Source organism: Rhea pennata, chromosome 4 (assembly GCF_028389875.1).
Source record: "Rhea pennata isolate bPtePen1 chromosome 4, bPtePen1.pri, whole genome shotgun sequence".
NCBI lineage: Eukaryota > Metazoa > Chordata > Aves > Rheiformes > Rheidae > Rhea > Rhea pennata.
In genome coordinates, this window is record NC_084666.1 from 66,173,597 (window position 1) to 66,194,033 (window position 20,437).

Sequence of the window (20,437 nt, forward strand, 5' to 3'; positions counted from 1 at the left end):
TGGATTTTTCTCCCACTTCTAAGGACAGCTCCATTTGCAGCTTACAGAACCCTTTCAAAATGAACTGAATCACTTGGTAGTTAATAATAGCTTGGCAATAGGTAGTTTTTAGAATGAGCAATGGCAGAAAAAACTGAAGGGAAGCTTGTTTTCACCTATAGGGCTTCTGCTTTGTGCCTTTAGGTACAGTAAATTAAATACTGGCCAGGGTAGCCTATGAAAATGTATGATACAAGCTAAATTTGGGAGCCAGCTGAACAGAAGATGGTGTTAAATGCTTACTTCCAGGAAAGTCAATTTTTAGTAGTAGGCATGCCTAAGTTGAAGAGTTAATTCTTCCTCAATTTCATACACTTTAATGTGTGGCTGACCTTCCTAATATCTCCAAAAGCAGCTCTGCATAGATTTATCAGCTATAACTTCCCCTGATTTCAGAGTTTAATGTGATCCCAGCAAATGATAAATCAGTAGTTACATCAGTTTTGCATGTCTATTAACCATTAAATGGATAACAGTAACTATAACTCGTTTTGTGCCCAATTTATACACTCTATGTACAAAATCTTTTACTGCATTAATGTCACCACTGACTTTCTCCAAGCTTGTGCTTATATTTCACTGATTTTAACAAAATGCCAACAGAGCGCAGCAGAGTGGAATTCTAGTTGATATTGTGCCTGAGAGAGTCTGAAGACAGTGTATGTTAGAAAGCCATGGAAGAAAATCAATGCCATGATCAGTAACCATATACCATAGATTAATTGAGGCCAGAGGCAAGGGATTAAGCACAGCACAATCTTTTATGCAGTTTAGAGATTCTGACTGCAAGCGCAATTGTAAGCAAACTTCTCTAAGAGTGCTTGAAGTTGAAGGCACTGGCAAAGCTTTTCTCCCCAGATTTTCAGGCAGGACTCAGACTTCCTTAGCAGTCTCTGTATATAACAAGGTACTTCAGCGTGAATGAAACCTTTAACACTCCCTGTGTCGCTGTGATGTGAAATGCCATATATCATTAGTTTGGTCATTTTCTCCAGGTTGGCAAACACATTTTAAATCTTTTCTCCAGATTTACATCATGGTAAATCATTGTTATCAATGCACAATTTCCTAATGGAGAGGCCTTTACCAGCTGGAATATATTCTACATTATTACTTGCCTATGTGACTTTCTATGACAATCAGAAGAACCGTTCTAATAAAGTAGTACCAAAAATGATAAAGGCGTTGATTGATTCTGCCTTGGACTGCAATCAACATTATCTTTCCTTTTACATCCTGCATGGAATCTCCTACTCCCGTCTTGTTGCTCAGCTGTGGCGAAACTATATTCAGTGTTGTAGTTCAAAGGTCAGTAATATTTTTAGGTAACCTAACAAACAAAGTTTTTTTTTTTTTTTTTTTTTTTTTTTAATAAAAAAGACAGATGAAGACTCTTCTCCTCCCAACTTCTTGCCAGAAACAGTCTCTTTGAAGCAATGCTCAGCTGGAAGAGCAGCCATCACTGGAGTAAGAAAAAACACATATGGTGAGAGCCTGATCAAATGAATGAAAATTCTGATAGAGCAAGTATAATCCCATACCTCAAGCACATGGCGAAACCTTCAATTACTGACCCAAACATCTTCATTGCATGGAAAACACGAACTGCTGCAAATCCAGTTAATGATGGTTACGGCAAATTAAACTGCATAAAGTCATCTGTTATTATAATCCCAACACAATTAGGATTAACTCCTCTGTGGAGTTGTATGTACATACGGTTATATTCAATGTCACACTGAAAATGATGCATCTCAAAGCAAATACAGTTCCTTATAGCTTGGTGTGTGGCTTCCCAGAAGTGTCTGCTTTGGTGGAGATTTTTGATTCTTTTGGAATCAAGACCTCTGATTTGCAGGACTTTCTACATCAGCACATCACTATACAACTTCAGCACATTGCTCATCCTCTATATAAAAGTGGAAGCACTTATATCTTTACACATCCTACATCTACTCTAATTCCAGAATATCTTCCCCAATTTACAGAGTTTTGGTGGCAGTTACTCTTTGTATGATTACTCTTTGTACATGTTTTACAAGTCAAATTATTCTTTTAAAATTATTAATTAGCTCTGTTTGGGTCAAGCAATTATTCATTGCCTAGTCTTGGCTTCCTCTGATTTTTTTCACTATTAGTAATACTTATCCAAATATCCCTGCTAAAAAACTATGGTTTGTTTTTAAATCACTCATTTTAGCTGTATGTTTTTGTTTGTTAGCATTGTTTGTCACCTAAATCACACGGAAATATTTTTGTTTCCTGATTATGTGGCTGACATTTTTTAAGCAAGGGTTTCATGAATGAGCTCTGCTGTGAAAGATGGGGATATAATTATGTTTCAGTAAGTATGGGGAGGCTAATATTCGCAAGCATTTAATTAGCATCCAGAATTAGCTTGAATCCTTCAAAATAATAAGTAATTATTGCATAGATTACTCCAAACAGATTTCATTCTTTTGTTAAAAATGCATTAGCAAATCAAGATTAGATTTTTGCTCTTTGCAAAAAAAGGTTGTCAGTCAGACTTGTGCCAGATACTGGTATCACAACATTACTATGTTGTCCGCTGGTGTCTGAGGACGACGCAGAGAGTACAGAACAAAGTGTACCTGCAGCACAGAAGGTGCCAGGAACCTCTCTCAACATAGCTGAGTGCATAAAAACAGAAAGTCTTGAATATACAGGAAAGGAGCAGCGTAAATAACATGTTATTTCCTCAGACAGAAAGTGGATTGCATCAAACAGACCCAGAGTGAGAACAAAATAATCATACTGCAGGATCTCCCAGGAAAAGAAAGGAAATTTAGCTTCCCAAGATTGTTCCAGGATATGGTATGGTTGAACTTTTATTATGGTCCATTGCTTCACCCAGTTCTGCTCACAAGCGAAGCAGCTCTCTAGCTTCTCAAGATCCAATCTGACTGATTCAGAAATTCCCATATCTCATGCTCTCTCTTTTTTAATTACACAACCCCTTGGCAGTAGGCAACTTTATTTACAATAGCTCACTGGAGCTCAAGCACCATTCACATCCCTCCGTGATTTGATTTCTGGAGTTTGTGGCTGTCACTTAGGTTATATAGATTTTCCTGGCACTTTTGCAGTTTTATCAGGCTGCGACTCCAAGAGCTCACTCATCCCTTAGCCCCTTTGCCTTTTGTGTCTCTGCCTACAAAGAAGTCTCTGCAGTTCACAATGAACTTGGCTGCACCCCTTTGAAAATTGTTTTAGCAGTCTTGTGATATTTTACTGAGTCTGTTTACAGCTGATGTAGATGGAGCCCTTTAGACACTTGATGATTATGTCCCTAAGTGCTTTTGTTGTTTTATTTGTTCAAGTCTTGATTGTAAAGTCCTGATGTTGAGCTATGCAAATGGCACAGGGCAGCTCAGGGCAGTGCCAGGAGAGCCGCCTGTGGAGCCTGTGCTGACCTGAGCCTGCTGCCCTTTGCAGCCAGGGAGCACAGCCTTCCCCCAGGCCTGTCCCCAGCCCTAGTAACCAGGCTTCAGGGTTGCTGAAGGGTAACCCTGATTCCTAGCAGGGTACAGGGATTTATGCTATAGAAACAGATTTTTCAGCGTTAGGGACTTGTCAGAAGTATAAGACCTGATTTGCCTGTTCAGCTAAATAAATGTACATACATTTTCTACTTGCATGTATAATAATGGATACAATAAAATTAAAGCTATTTAATAGCTTCCTTTGGAAGATACAATCTGCCTCAATGCAATATTTAACATTCAGGACTCTATTTATAAACAGAAAGAGGTGTAGACTTCAAAGCTGGATTTGCTCATCCCAGCAGTATGGCCACCTCACAAGCTATATATATATTTAACATGATACAAACCTACAGACCAAGCCCTGTATGCCTATATGAAGGAACAGAATGTGAATGTGAAGGACTAGACCCCCTCCTCCCCAAGCTTAAACTGGTAGCAATCAGTGGGCGGTAGTTCTTCTTATCATTCTACTTTCATTAAATAATCTCTAGCAAGTGAAAATATATTAGGGAAATAGAAATTGCATAACTGCTTTGCTGTGATACAGATGTATTCACAAATAGATACTGCAAAAGAAGACCTAGTGTATCAATCTGACAGTTTTTGCTTCAGTCTTGCCACTTAAAAGTTCTCTTAACTAGTCAATAAATAAAATTGTTTGTCCATGAAGTGTCTGTATATATATGATTTTTAGATTTGATTCAATTTCTGCCTAAACCAAGTAGCTGAAGTCAGGCATGTAAAGGAGTAAAGGAACAGTCCAGAAAAGTTTGTGACTATCTAGCTGAGCTATCCAAGAGAGCACAAGTTAGACTACTGGAGCAAAGCAAGCCAGGGTTTGTCTGTTTTACTCTGGCGGCAAGAGAGAAAGCCTCTTGTTGTTAAAGCCAATACTTATCAGTTAAATAGTTGTATTTTGGTATTATGTCTTTGTACTCAAATGATAAACAGTTCTGTGAAGCAAAGGTCTTTAAAGGACACAATCCTTGTGTTTGCATTCCTACTTTGGGAAACAGCCTGCGAGATTAAAACATGTTTAAAGGTAACAGACAGGTTAACATATCCACCAGAATCACTAGCAAATTCTTTCTTTTTTTACAAATAGTAATAATAATGAGGCTGATTTCTCAGAATCCTCATGTGTTCTTTCTACACTTGCTTTGAATTGGGAAACATCAACTACAAATTCATTTTTTCAAATATATTCCAAAGAAAAATGAGTAACTTTTAAGATTGAGTTACAAATTAAATACTGAATCTTTCATACTTTCATGGTTGCCAGGATTAAGATCCATTCCTCTGCCAGCAATATTGATTTCAACCATATTCAGTCAGACACAACTCCTGGATCCTTATGAATATTTAAATACTCTTTGTTATAAGTTGAAACAGGTTGCAGATGTCAAAAAGACCTCGTTTATGCACTCCTGCAAATAAACTTGAACTGAAATCTGAGTGCAAACAAATGCAATCCTTTTTGTGATAAAGAAAACAAAAGCACAAGTACCTGAAGCGTAAATGGGTTTATTTTCAGGACTTAGTTTTAACATACTGGCCTGACAATGAAAAGTCATTTTGACATTTCACATTGAAAGGCTACATGCACTTCTTGCCATGGTTGGCTTGCACTGCCGTCAACGTGTGCTGCATTTTCCCTCAGGAGGCAAGGTACAGTGCAGACCTTCTGCTCCAGACCTCCCTCTCATTAGGCCCATGAATACCTTTATTTAGATTCTGGAAAGGAAATGACATAGAACTTCTTTCTTAAAATACTACATTTTGATGGGTGTTTCGTCAAAAATGAATATTGCGTGGGCGTTTAATCGAACGTTTAAAAGGGGAGGGAGGAGAAGGCTATAAACTTACTCATGCATGTGCTTGTTGATTTGAATGTCATTGGACTGCAAACCAGAGATGAACAGGTCTGCATTCCTAGGAGCTCAGGCGTTGGGTATCTGACAGCATAATAATGCAGAACTCCGTTAAGACGAGGTAGCCTGTACTCCCTCTGGCCTGACTGAACCATGAAATCTGACCACAGTAACATGCAGACATAAAAGTTAATTCCTTCAACCTGGAAATAAGGTGTATATCTTAAAGACAATTGCGACATCCTGATTAAATACTATAAAATTACTAATCGCAAAGATAATTGTCACTAATCTAGAAGATAGAAATAATTGCACCCTGAAATGCTTCAGAATTTACTTACCATACATCTGATAGCACAGATTATTTATATATCTCCTATTTTTCATTCCAGAGTTGTGTATATGCGTATGATTATAGGTATGTACTTACCTGTTTATAATGAATAAGTTATTTATTGATGCTAAGATAAATAAAGAGAGATTTCTGCTAAAGATGAGATCTCTGCTCAGTGACTCAAAGGCTTTATCCTCCAAGGTTTGAATGCATCCTGTTGCAAGAGATGCTGCCTGTCTCAAAGTCCCTCCCATTCAATCAATCAAATCAAAGAGAAGAGATTTTTTTTCCTGTCTCAGAATTTGCCCAGGATTTTGAAGACCCTGATAGACAAGGACATTAAGATCCAAGTAGTTCCACAGCTGTATTAGCTTGTAGGTACACTGGCTGAGAAATAAACCTTTGTGCAGGTAGTTTTTTGTTTGTCTGGTAATAGACATTACTGAGACAAGGTGGGAGACTGGTTGGATTATCACCAATAATCTTTGAAGCAGACTTGAGTCTGGAAGAGACAACTGGACATAGAAATTGAGTTTGCTTTTTTTGGAAAAATGTCCTGCACATTGTACAGAATTTTGGGCAGGGGCGTTAAAATACTCTGTTATTGAAAGAAATAAAAAGCAGTGAAAAAAATGATTGTATTCTGGTGAGACATTTGCACTGCCTTTGCCTTGCCATAATTAGAACTAGCAAAGAGACAGAATGTTTACACTTAAAACATTTGCACTAGAGGGAAAACAAAGATATGGATATATAATTTTAAAAAGGACTTATCTAAAGAATGAAGATAAAAAACCTTCAGTTCACCCGGCCAATGAGTTAGCAAGGCTCATTGTAACTGAATAATTATAAATGCAAAACTGATAGAAAGTCCATATAAATGTTTGGACTATTGGATTCAGTAGTCAAAGGTACATTTGAGGTGACTTTCTTTATTTAGGTGCAAAAGAGAATCTAATGATGTAAATAGAAAGCAAATAAATCCAGAGTTATAATACTAAACGCACAGAAAGTACATAGCAAACTCTCAAGCTTCAGAGAACAAATGAATTTCAAATAATCAGATTTTAGGAGGCAATTTTCTCTGGAGACATGTTGTCTCATAAATTGTCGATTGTATTCTTTTTGTCTGTTTTGATGGCAAATGAACAACTGTACGTCTTGATTAGAAGGCCATTAGAAGGCCCTAGGTTTTAAAGTAAAAGGAGCTATTAGTAGCAGTTCTAATGTAGATCTAATACAGTTTTAATGTAGTTTTAATATTTTCAAGTATAAGTACTTAAGCCTAAGACTCTAGTGAGATTTTCCAAACGTGCCTGAGAGTCCACTTAAAACCCAAATCAACAAACAGCAGTGACTGTTCTCTCACAAAGTGATTGTTTCCTGCAAGTCTTAACATTATGCCTCTGTCTGGAATTCCTAAAACTGTATTCCTAAAGCTGATGTAAGTTACTTAAATGCTCTAATTTGGCCACAGTTCCTGTTAGAACTTACTTTGTCATGGTCCCATCGTATCCAGATTTAGGCCAAAGGTATCCACATCCATGCAAAAATAGTGTATCATTTTACTTGATTCAGCCCTTTTCAAATGCTGCATGAAATCTTGTCCTCTTTCTGAAGCCCAGAGAAATCCTCTGAAGCCAGTGGACAAGGAATTTATCCAGTTATTTAGTACAAGATTGAGAATGAATGCATCATTTCTTTTAAAAAAAGTACATAACCTTACCATAGAGAGCACTTCATTCATCTCGCCCGTAAACTTAAATCAGGCTTTATCAGCTGAACTTCCTGGGCAGAAAGCTAAGTTTTTCTAGGGTAGAAGGAAGTAATTTTTGGTTAGCCAGATAAAACTCTTAGCATTTAAATAATTAGTCTGCAGTCTCTAAGTGGTATGTTAATGCTGGTATGGTCTTCTCCAGTGTGGGAGGTGAGTATCCAGAGTGAGCTCCAGCTCACTTCCAGCCTTGGACATGTACACACAGGCTCAGGTATCACATGTAGGTAGAGATATGTGCAAAAGGTTTTGCATAATTTGTTGATGTACTTGGTCTTTTCTCTTTTAAGTAAATGCTGCATACTTGATTTTTGATCATGAGGCAGATGTTATAAAAATCATGGTTCTAAGTAACAATGAACCATCTCAGTTCCACAGTGATTACACTTCTAGTGTCTGTGTATAGAAAGTGTGTATAATTTCTGTAATCACTTCTCCTTGCACCAACAGCCATCGTTTTTTCAGGTTGTGGAAGTTGGGTAGCAACCCAGAATAACACTAACCTATTTTTACCCTTTACACCATGGTTTAAAATGGGGGCTAACAAGGAATCACATGTACGAAGGGAACTGGAGTAGAGATTTAGACCTGAAACACAATCAGAATAATGGATAATTCTGGCTATCTATAATTTCTCATCCAATAATGAAATTCACTTGCTAATTCCGTTTGACATAATAGGCCCAATCTTGCCTTCCTTATTTATCCTGTAGATATGAAATGTAAAATCTGAGTAGGAATGAATAGAGAAAGGCTCAAATTCAAGGTGAGATCTGGCACAGTGTTTCAGTCCATCCTCATCTGAAAGAAATTGTCATGGGCCTTCCATGGAATAACATAGATTTATGCATACTCTGCTTGGATTTATAAACTTATTCATATAGTTATGAACTGTATGAACCATATTAATTAATGAGCATACAGATGAACCATATTAATTGCTAAAAGCATTTCCTTAGGACATATCATTTACTGTGGCAAGTAATACATTTAGCTCTTGTTCATGGTTTCCCTGATCAGTTGGCAGTCACTAGCCTAGGACTGCACTGGAACAGATGCACATTTAGTCTGGTTTTATAGCTGAATGCTCTTTGGTACACAATTGGTGAATCTCCATTAAAAACTCCTGATTGCTAAAGTTGTAATACCATCTGATCTTGACAATTATTTTTGCAAACACTGGCCCTTGAAGCCAGTCAGCCTCCTCTGTCCTATCCTTTCTGGCTGCCAAATCCCTGTTCTTTACAAAATTGTTGACAAAACACTGGAGCTACTGAGTGTCTATTTAATTTCTGACTGATTTTCCTGCTGCATGAGATTACTGGCAACTGCTAGCACACACACTTGCTTTCCCAAACTTTGTGTTTATTTCCCTTAAGATCTTGCCATCTGCTGTGCTCAGCTGCCTGAATAAGTAAAATTTTCCATGTCTTACAATTTTTTTCCTGAAAACATTATCTGTTCCCTCAATCTTTCCAGCCTTCATCTGGTTCTCTGTGATCAGTACATCTCTAAATAACATGCATCATAACGTGCCATGTTACCACGAACAGAAGTATTGACTTTGGCAATAAAAGTAAGGTTACTGAAAGAACGTTCATTAAGTAGCGTTCCAGACACCATTTAGAGGTCAGCCAACATGGACAACAGAATCATATATGATGCTCTTTGTGCAGTGTATTTTTTGTTGGCCTTAGCATTTACACCTCATTTGTTTCAACTTGCTCACTGCTGCCAATCCCAAGTGTTCAGAATTATGAAATTGGCTTGAAAGTAATAATGCTTTAAGCAATAATACATGTAGAGGTTCTTATGATCTTTTAAACCTAGAGTGCTTGCATTTGCAAACTTTTTTTCCTGTATTAAGCAGGAAGCACACTTTCTTGTGGGGAAGGCAGAAGTGACAGCTGATATTCACACAAAATATTGTGACCTCCTCTGAGAAAAACATCAGATATTTCACTTGTGAGAACTCATTTATACTGGCTGAACAACTGAGTTACTCTTGATTTAAACCACCTTAAGTGAAAGAGAATGGTGCATAAGTAACTTGTAATGACAGTGTGCAACAAAATCCATGTGTATGTTCGCTTGTTGGAACTTGCACAGTCACTGCCCCTCTCTACCAGTTCCCTATTATTTCTCTTTAAGAATCCAGGAAACAAAATCTCTTGGGGATGGAAGGGCATGGTGTGCGGTTAGAGAACGAAGCAGTGAAGACATTCTTGCTGTCAGACTGGTTAGTTTTCATGTTAATCTGTCCATGGCTGTATTTGCTACTTTGAGATAGCACAAGATCAGTCGGAGCGTAGCTTGGGTCACTCTGAGCCTTGCTAAAAGTAGTTGCATTAACGAATAGTAACTGGACTCAATTGCTTGAAAGTACCCTCTTCCTTTGCCTTAGAATGTGTTCAAAAATAGAAGTGTGGCAAGGCAAAAAGAACCCCAAAAGCTTGAATACCTCACAATCAGCTGCTTTAAAGCTAGAACAGGGACCCAGAACAGAGACGCCTTGTGAATTTTAGCTCCAAGCCTGTTAGTTTATTGCTCTAGCAAGCGAACTCTTCACACTCCCATAGCCCAGTCCTCATTTATTTTTCTCTCCTAGGTGATTTCTCGGGGGGGGGGGAGGGGAGAGTGGGATGCTGAGGGAAAGAGCAGACTAAAAGAGTGAGTGTTGCTTGCATGTGGATTCCTGGGGACTCCCATAAAACCTAAAAAAACAGCAGTGGAGGAGGATGTGCCTGGCTGCTCAAATGCTCTGCGCGCTACATCCTGCCTGTGGCTAGGCCAGCACTTTCACACCCTTTTTGGTTGGTTTTTGTGAAAGACACACACTCTGGAGCTGAAATGTGCTAGGACCACAAACAACGCTTGCTGCTGTGAGGCAAGTATCTAATACGAAACCTTCTGAGAGACAACGCCTTGGCACCACATACTCACTGTAGATGTAGGCACACAGTACACACTTGGTCTGTTAAGTAACCGCTTTATACAGATAGGAAGCTAATGTGGAACAGCACTGTGTTACAAGTTAAAACTCACGTGGGAGCCGTGGGAAGCGTTACCGTTTTTGTCTCCAACACAATCTGAATTTTTGTCCCATAGTACAATATTTTTTCCCCAGCTATGTAAAACTTTTCTCAAATGTCTTTATCTCACTTTATGTAGTGCAGCAGAGTGTAAAATAACCTCTTGGCATTTGCTTTAGTTTTGTCATATTCTGTTTACAAATTCAAAAGGACCTAACATAAATAGCTGTCAACACTTATGTATTACTGTGATTCACTGACTTCACCACAAGAATTTTGGTACAGCGGCAGAAAGAGCATCAGAATGAAAATCTTATCTCAAAAGCCATTGCAGTAGTTCATCTCTTTTTCACTGAATCTAATTGTGCTATTTAAGATACAATTACAGAGTTGTCAGAAGAGGACATCAAAATGACACTTCTGCATTAGCTTGTGGTCCTGAACCAACTCTACTAAAGGGCTTCCTTTTCTGTTACAGCTGCAATAGGTACTGCTTTGATCATCTAGATTTAGGAACTCATGTAAATAGAGGAAAGAGAAAAGGAAAGGGGAAAAGTGAAAAAGAGAAGAAATCAGTAAAAGCAAAGAATGTTTGTCTCTTCTATAAATTTGGATCATACTTAGGTAAAAATGCCTAAAATTGTGGTGAGTTTTTTGGGGTGAAATAGATTTTGAAAGAATCCTACTATGCAATTTTCAGGCCTACGGAGTTCAGCTTGCAGGAAAGACTATTTGGGGTCTCTTTTGTGTTATAGCTATCTAATGTCTAGCCACACGCTCGGAAAAACTTGCAGCACTGCTAGCTAGCTAGCTAGCAGTAATTCTGTGGTCTATGGCATCTCGAACCTTTCATCTGAAGAGCCATTGACTCACAGCAAACATCGCAGACCAGGATTTGAATTATGGCTGCTGTGCCATGGGAAAGGAAAAGCAGGGCGACTTGCTGATCCACTCTTATATAACCATGGGGTGGACAAATAGGCTCCCGGCATGTACTGCATTTTGAAAAACACTAAGCTCCAAGCTTTCCTTCCTCAGTCTGGAAATCAGAAGTTCAGGAACACTGAAGGAAAATTTGTGCTTCAGAATGACGAACAGCTATCTCATTTGATGCCATGGGAGGTCTGCGCGGGCAAGACTGTGGAGTCCCCAGCTGCTTCAGCTTAGTCTCCTTATTGTCTGGAAAGGTACTCCATAGGTTCCCAGGGGACCTCAGTCTGACATCTCGTATAAAAGGCCTGTTCTTTCTGGGACCACCATGTTACCTCACTTTGGTGCTGGTGGGGGACTCTGAATTGCACGACAACTATCTTAGAGATTAAAAAGATCCTAGGAGACACATTTGGCTCTTGTGGAAGCTCGTGGAGCTTCACTGGTATAAATGGACTAAATTGAGGGATAAGGTAAAACCACAGGCTGAATGGACTCAGTCTTTCTTCTCCCTTCCCTCTTTTTTTTTTTTTTTTTTTTTTTTTCCATAATGTTCCAAAGAAGATGTGTTTTAACTACCAATTACGGTTAAAATGTTCCATGTGGCTAGATCAAATTCACCTGACAGCCAAATGGACAACTGGCAAAATTCAAGCAAAGTAGCAAAGGTCTATGAGCAATAATGTGGACTAGTGTCACTGGAAAGGTGTCCTGTTGTGTCAGTGCCGTGAAACAGCCAGGTAACAGGCTTTGTCTCCCACTTCCCATGGAAAGCAATCCTGAGTTTTCATGCATGTTGTATTTTGTTTGCCTATGGGTATTATGCACAGATAGTTAGGAAAAAGATTCACGTAATTTGCAGGCTGGATTGATGGATTTGCTGGCATCAAATGCCACAGAGAACTCCCTGAATTAACTGGAGGTGGCAGTAAGATATAGGACATCCAGCATTCAAGTATATGATTCTCAGGAATGAGAAGCTGTCATGAATTTCAGCTCTTTCTTTAGATTCAAGCCAAATTCTTAAGCAAATCAATGTGGCATGAGCTGCAGAAAGTATTTCATTACTTTCTTGCTGCCTGTTTGGGGTGACCTGTGCTCCAAGAGGAAGTCTCATCAGGGGGACTGAAGTTTCTTTCTGGCAATGGTTGGTGAGAGCTGAGTGGCATTTTTCTCCTTTGCTCTCTCCTAAAAGATTTTGCTTTGGAGGGTGCTCTGTCCAACAGAACTGTAATTACACTCAGGTTTACTATGGTTCATACAAAGCAAATCCTAAAGACATACAGATGTGTCAGAAGAAATCCAGACTACAGTGCCTCAGGAGCCTCAGCAGCTTGTTCTTGGTCAGTACAGGAGCTAAGTGGTTTGACTTTGGTGAGCTGCTGCCCTTTTGTTCTCTTGCTGTTGCCCTTCAGCATATTATTTTTTTTTATTGGAGTACAGTTCATCATCATTTCCAGGCTATTAAAGAGAACTGCTAAAATGCGAATACATGAATAAAATGTGGCACAGTTTGCCACATTTTGTGGGAATTTTGCTTGGGTTGCACTTGTAGCTCTGTAGCTCTGTACCAGTTTGACTAGTGCAAAAACCCATAGAAAGCTCATTTTAAGTTTGATTGCTTCAGATATTCAGAAAAAGTGAATTCATAAATAGTGTGCATTACCAGCGTTTGCGCACATTGTGTTTTACCCTGGAACATGTTCCTATGTAGATTTCCTAGCCCCTAAATTAGGATTATCTAGCCTAACATTCTGCATAACAAGACCAGTGGTGCCTGTACGGAGTCCACTATCTTGCAACTGAAGTAGACATCATCTTTTTACAGACATCCAGGCTTGATTTTAAAGCATCAAGTGTCATGGCATATTCCAGGGTGAGCAACTCCAATGGCTAATTACCCACGCTGTTAAAAATGTGTCTTGTCTCCAGTTTGAATTTTGCTGATTTCAGCTTCCAGGCACTGCATCTCTGCATATGAAATGTGAAACTCTCTCGTTGTTGATTACTGATGCAGCTAACCCGAGCAGGGAAAGGAAACCGTTCTCTGCGGTCGGTGAGTAGGGCAGGCAGAAGGGTGTTAGTGTTCCTGCCTTTCTGCATGGGCAATTATGAAAGATGCCACGCAACTTTTAAAGCACTAAAAGGAAAAGCCCTTCCAGGAAGTGGCAGGGACAATAGGAGAGGCCTGATTTAAAATAAATACATACTTTCAGCCTAACATACAGTAACTGAAAGGCTAGAAAGCAAGTGTTTATTGCTAAATTCCAGGAAATTATAAACCTTTGCTCCTCTTCCTCCCTCATTTGGAAACTCAGGATGATCTTAGGAGAAAGCCCACATGATTTCTTTGTATTAATTCATATAATATGAGCTTTTCTATATGATCTTCAGATAACATGAATATTATATATCAATTATGTATATAATATGAATATATTTATATTACATAGATGAATATGTTTCCTCTGGTGACCTACAAAATATGTAGAACTTCAGAATAAAAAGGCCAGTGCCTGTTCCTTTGGGTCAGCAACTTCTTCTTCCTCAGTTTTGCGCTAAAATTAATTTTACTGCCCTGCCTGGCTCTCTCATGTGGCTGCTGTGTCTCCCCACCTATTTTTTACTTATTACCAAGGCTTAGCAGTTCCAGGAGTGATATTATACAGCTTGTCTGGGAAATCTCAATGCAGATGGAAGCTGGCTGCTATGTGTGTTACTGTTGGCAATGACTATATTCTTAGAACAATATTATAAATATATATATTTTTTAATCTAGGAAAAACAGATTGATGCTTCACCTGTGTTGTGAGTCACAGTCAGATTTTACCTGTGAATGTAGTTAATTAGATACTTCAAAGGCAGTGGCCAGACCAAGTTGAAAACATCCAAAGTGCACATTCTGATGGGGAGAAATTAGAGATCACTTCCAATAATGGAGTTTAAGATTAAAAACCTCTAGAATACTTTGGAAAGTGCCTGTGGGCACCTGACCAAATGCTTTGGGAGCGCTGTGAAATGGCACCTTCCTAGGAAAGGATCTCTGGGAAATGTCACATCAGGGCCTTCTCCATCTCTCTCTATCATCATTTGCCACGGCCTGCAACAGAGCTAAGGAAAGGAAGGGAAAGAGAAAGAGGGAAAGAGAAATGGAAAGGGAAAGGGAAAGGGAAAGGGAAAGGGAAAGAGAAAGAGAAAGGGAAAGGAAAAGGGAAAGGGAAAACCAATGGGAATGGGAATGGAAACCAGAAAGGCAAAGGCAGGTACTACAAAAAAATTCTACCAGAAGAAAGGGAATGTATATGGTGCTGCAAGGTACAGTCTGCAATATTAAAAGGAAACATGCTGTTATAAAACTTCTTTGAAACATTGTTCTGGGTACTTCAGAAACGAGGGAGAGGGGAATTAAAAATCGTGAATAAAAGGAGAGAAAGGAAGAAAGGAAGACAAAAGAGGAAAATTTTGAGGGCAGAAAAATGGAAGGACACGGACCAAGTTAGGAAGAATCATTCCCCACTGCATATTCTCCAACTGAGCCCATGAATATGCAAGTGAATATCTGAGAAAACATTATTACTGACACAGATTCCCTTCCACAGCATATTTGTATGGCCATGTGTATGAATAATTGCATTAGTAAGGCGATAAGTCTGGTTCCCATATTTTACATGCATCTATATTTTATCTGTGGCCATGCTTTGCACTCTAATTATATGGTGCTGGAAACACGTATTTGTCTTGCTTCTTTCCAGCATGAACAAGACCTTTTTTCCAGCTGACCCAATGCCTAGAAGAAATTAGAGCGAGAATAAAAGGCATCAAGCTAAGTCTGGACAGGACGTGGCAAAAAGAAAGTAGTTTAGGGAACTGATCGAGATCGTGAGCCATTGCTTGGGTCATCTGCCACATGGAAGGTCTCAGAGTACTGGCAGTTTGTGTAGCTGCATAGCAACATTCGCTTTCTTCTCTCTCATCTCCTGCCCTTTTCTTTGCGATGCAAGCCTAGCTAACGGAGCTGAAGATGGGTGAACACATAAACAAGAAAACACAGCTACATCCCCTGGCATCCTGCATCCTGCCTGGGGAGAACAAGACGCGAGCACGTGGTGCTAGCGCTCTATCTGGCTCTCGCATTCGGCACTAGCCACAGCATCAGGGCTGCTCCTGACTTGCAAGTCTCCAGGGACTGACTGACTGCAACACTGTCCTTTCTCCAGACCCTTTTCTGGGATAGCTGTGATCACCTCTCTGACAGCTAATATAGTTAAGTGGAAAGTTCTTGAGAATCTGGCCAAGTGTGTGCCTCCTGAGTTCCTCCGGATTTTGGAAGCGTCACCTATCCTGCTTTGAGATCAGAATAAGCCCTTGCTAATATTTAACTCAGGGCAAATGGATCTTTGAAGATATCTTGTAACAAGGATGAATTCAGTACTAAGCAGAAGGCTAGCTCTTTAGTACTTAAATATCACTTAAGCCTTATCTGAAGACTTAAATGAGACTTATTTGGTATATGATCTTGGTCTGGCCTCGGCACAAGGGTGATTTTCACCCAAGATGAAATACTGAGGGGCTGACAACATCCTTTGGAAGACAACCAGCAAGAAGTCATTACTCTTGGGATAGCAGTGAACTCCAGGAGAGTCAGAGAAATATTTCCTTCTTAGGCAGAAGGCAGTGTCATATGAAGTGACTAATACAAGTGCTAGGTTTATGGGCAATGCTAAGATAGTGAGAATAACTGAAAGATATTTTGCTTACACTCAATAAGCAACATCTTCACAGTTTTGAATAATGTTAATGTCTGCTCCTTACTTATGGTTTAAATTGTTTTCACAAACCATTAAAGTCAAAATGATGAAACTGCACCATCCTGTAGGGCACATCTATTTATACAGTGGATGTGCCCTCTACCAATAAGGATATTTTAAAAGGAAAATATATTATCCAAGTGTTTTTCAGCTGCATTCTGCAGTCCTGTGCACTTGACTATAATCATAGAGAGCTATACCAGCCTCTGGGTAACATTTTTTAGCAATTTGGAAAAGATTTATGTGTGTGTTGCTGTGCTAAATGCCATTCTTTGAGTAAGCACAGAGCACTGAAACTTTCTTTTGAGGAGTGAAGGAGGGGGAGGTAAAATGAGAGCAGCTTATACAAAACTTGAGAAGCTGAAAAGCAATTTTATTAAAATTTGACTGAAAGAGTGTTCTCTGGCATGCCTGAAGTTGACGTTTTCAAATTACATAGGTGCATGCAGGGGAGGAGGAAGTTTGGTTTGTTTTTCTGTTGATTTTTTAAGACTATTAATACCTGATCCTGCAAGCAACCAGTAGAGCACTGCACTGGTTTAAGGGAGGGAGGCCTTCTGCAGCTGGCAGGGGACTGCTACAGTGAGGGAGTCCCTTTACAGCTGTTTCTTGAGACTGCAGCCTTGAATTTGCAATGTTAGTTGAGAATGTTTCTAGTCATTTAGAAACCTGGTTCTTCCTTACATATGGCTGCTCTTCATCACCCTGGGAATATAAAATGGATTTTAAGTGAGCTTAAGTGTAACTTATGACCATTAGAAAGCACTTCTGTATCCTGCAGCAATTTAAAGCCTTGGGGTAAGTGAGAATCTGGATCCTCAATGTATAAATTATGGCCAATCTGACTGAAAATTAATTGAAGTTTTTTAATTGTATAATGCTACCGCTAAACCAACCTGAATAAGTTGGTTATGTTCAATTCAATATAGCAATTATATTCATTAGAGCTCCTTAAGCTGTATGGTAATCTCCAGGTTTCAATGTTTTGCTTTGTAAATATTTGAGCATTTTACAGATACAGATTCAGAGATCGGGTTGTTCTGTCCTTTTCACCATTACAAAGTTCCTGGGAAAAGACTTAGCACATGAGATCAGTACAGAAAATATGTTCTAGTCCATTGTTCCGTTTCATATTCACTCTGCTACTTTAAATAATACATCACAGGACACTTTATAGTCAGAGTTTTTGGCAATTAAATTAAACTTTTCAGTGTTTGTTCCTTGGGTATTAACTTATTTTGATTAATCATCTCACCCCTAATGCCAGTTATGGTCTGTTTGTTACCACTGAGCCCTCGGTTGGCACTGATGGCACTTGAATAAATCATTTCTTCCAGGCTGTGTTCCATGCAGCTTACCTTTAAAGTAGCAGGAATTTAATCTATACTCCTTTCTGGTTATCAAGGCAGCAAAAATACATAATAATTCTTGGCATCTTTATGAAAACAAATAAGTCAAAAATAATTGAACATGTTTCTCTTTGTTCTTGTGTCTCTGACAACAGCACTGTGCCTGAAAAAGGAGGCAGAAAAACACTGCGGGTATTAAACATATTGAGTATCCCATTTTATTTCAGAATCTCTTCAGCTGCTCCTATCACTAGTAGTTTTTATACTACATCAGAGTTAATCTAGCCATATAGTAAATACTCGCAATACAAAATCAACATATATTTTGTTGTTTTGCTATTCTTATTTCCTTTAAATATTGTTCCTTTCTCTCTGAACAGACACCGTCTGTCATCATGATTGCTACTGAGAGAACATCTTAAAAGAGGAAAGTTTTTCTTCCATTGCTTTTTTTGATTTATATTTGCTGAAAGATTTTAATATTCACTGGCATAATATTGCAAAGCCCCTTGTGAAATCCTGTATTCTGTAGTCTCCCATTAAGAGCAATGTCTAATTAAGAACCAAAGCCTGCAGGATGAACTCTCTGGGAGCAAATGACTAATTCTTGATGGCAGAACTGTGGTTTTAGTCCATTGCCAGCATCTTGAGAACGGGTCGATGTTGGAAGCTGCTCCCAGGGGTCCTTCCGAGCTGTTTCGCGAAGCACAGGCATGGGCAAAGCAGAGTAGGCAGATGCTCCCACTCACCGAGGCAGAGAGGCTTGTGGATGTGCAGACCAGTAGGGGGAGATGAGGGGATGTCTTTCCACTTTTGGGAACCCTTGGCACTGCTGCCTGCCTTAAATACATCAATTCCTTCTGCACTGAGGCCTTCTGACTGCACAAACTTGCAGTGTTTAATTAAAGCTAGCATTTTAAACACTTTTAGGCAAACCAGTGCAGTGCTCTACTGGATACATAGGCTGAATTTAACCTGTGGCTTGCACCAGTGAATTTATAGGGACAAGCTACTCCTGCAGGTCCACTTTTAAACTGATGCAAATTTGTCCTCGCTGTTGGGTTTGCCTGGGCTGCTGGCCCTGCAGCTGGACGCAGTAGGGCTCCTTGGCAACTGGGGTCATGGCCCAGCTGTGCAGGAGCTAAGGCTTGGCTAATTTCCTCTAACAGCAGATGTGTCAGGCAGCACCACCAGTTGCTCTTGGCAGTCTGCTTTGCCATTTGGCTGTAGTTTTGCTTCTCTCTCTTGCTTTTCATTCTTGTTTGCTTAGTCTTGATCTCTGGATCCTGTCTCCTTTGTGTTAGGTTCCTGCACCTCGCCTCGTTCCAGCCTGACTCACCTTATAAAAGGGACTCTTTGGTTTCCAAACTTTTCACTCTATGGCTTTCTGACTATGCTTTTCAGTTTGATATGACTCTTTGTGGCTTCAGTGTCTTGACTTCTTTTGGCTTCAGTACTTGGCTCCAAACTTAATTCTAACTTTCCCTTCGACTTTAGGTCTAGTAAGGTAGGTAGTTTGGTGAAAGTGCTTGTCCCTTACAAGATCTGAAACTGCAGTGTGGGAAACCCACAGTACCTGATTTCTCGGTGGTATTGGAAAGGGGGCAGATCTGGAAGCCCCTTGCATGATTGCTCGTGAGCCTGTGTGCTCCTTGCGGCTGCTGACATGAGTCATAGGTCAGTTTTAACTTGATGTCTTAACCTGAGTGCAGATATTCCTGTGCAGCCTTAGGTGACCACAGTTACTCTTCTTTTGTACTGAAACTTATTGTAAGCAAGCCAGTCTTCTTGTAGGGGGTATCACTTTTTCTAAGGTGCAAGGTTTTTTTCTTGCACTTGTGTACTTTTCAAATACTATCTGTTGACTCTTTTTAAGTATCAGTCAAGCTCTGTATTACTGTGCATGGCACCACTTGTTACTGTTTTCCATATTGATTCCAGATCTGGGAATTTGGAATTAAGCTGCATTTCGTCTCTGGCATTCCTGATGCCATTGCTTTCATCTTATTATAACACAATCCATTTTGGTATCATCCTCCCAATGACTCTGCAGAATTATCTATTTTTCTTTGTTTTTTTTAAACCAAGCAGAGTATCATTAACAGTGTAATCTGCTTCAGTAATTCTGCTGAAAACTTCAGGACCAAATCCAGAACCTGTATAAATAGCTGAAGCAAATGCCAAACAGCTGCGTACAAGGGAAAAATCTGCAAAACTCTAGAGAGGCTGACCATGCAACAGGTTAAGTGCCAGCAGCAGATGCATGAAGACCTCACATGGGGAAGCAAGAGAACACATTTGGTGATGGATTATATGGCTGTGTTTTCCCATTTGAACTTTCTATCCCATTGCAAGTGTAAGCAGAAAGTGTTCCAATGATGCAAGGAAGTGTTATTTACTGCAGGCTCTTTATCTGGCTCCCTCTTGTGTACTGAGGTAGAATAAGTGCAGGAAACATTTTGTCAGGAAAATCCGCAGATGATGCCCCTTGCCCTTGACAAGGGCAGTTTAAATTGGTGTGCGGTGCTTTGCATAGGCTCTCTACACTGGAGCGAATTTCTGCTCTTAGGCTCTGGATATGATGGAACCAAATGGCATGTGCAGAACTGATAAATTATTTGGCTTTCCAATATTAGTGTACGGTGCTCTTGATGAATCAACGAGCTGTTCTCAATTCTGCTTGCCTTCACTTGCAATCAGATTTATTTTTGTCTGATGTAGATGAATTTAAGTCTTTTGGAAGTTTCAGGTCCTTGTGGTCAGCACTGTGAATTTCAGTCTTGGGTTGTAATAG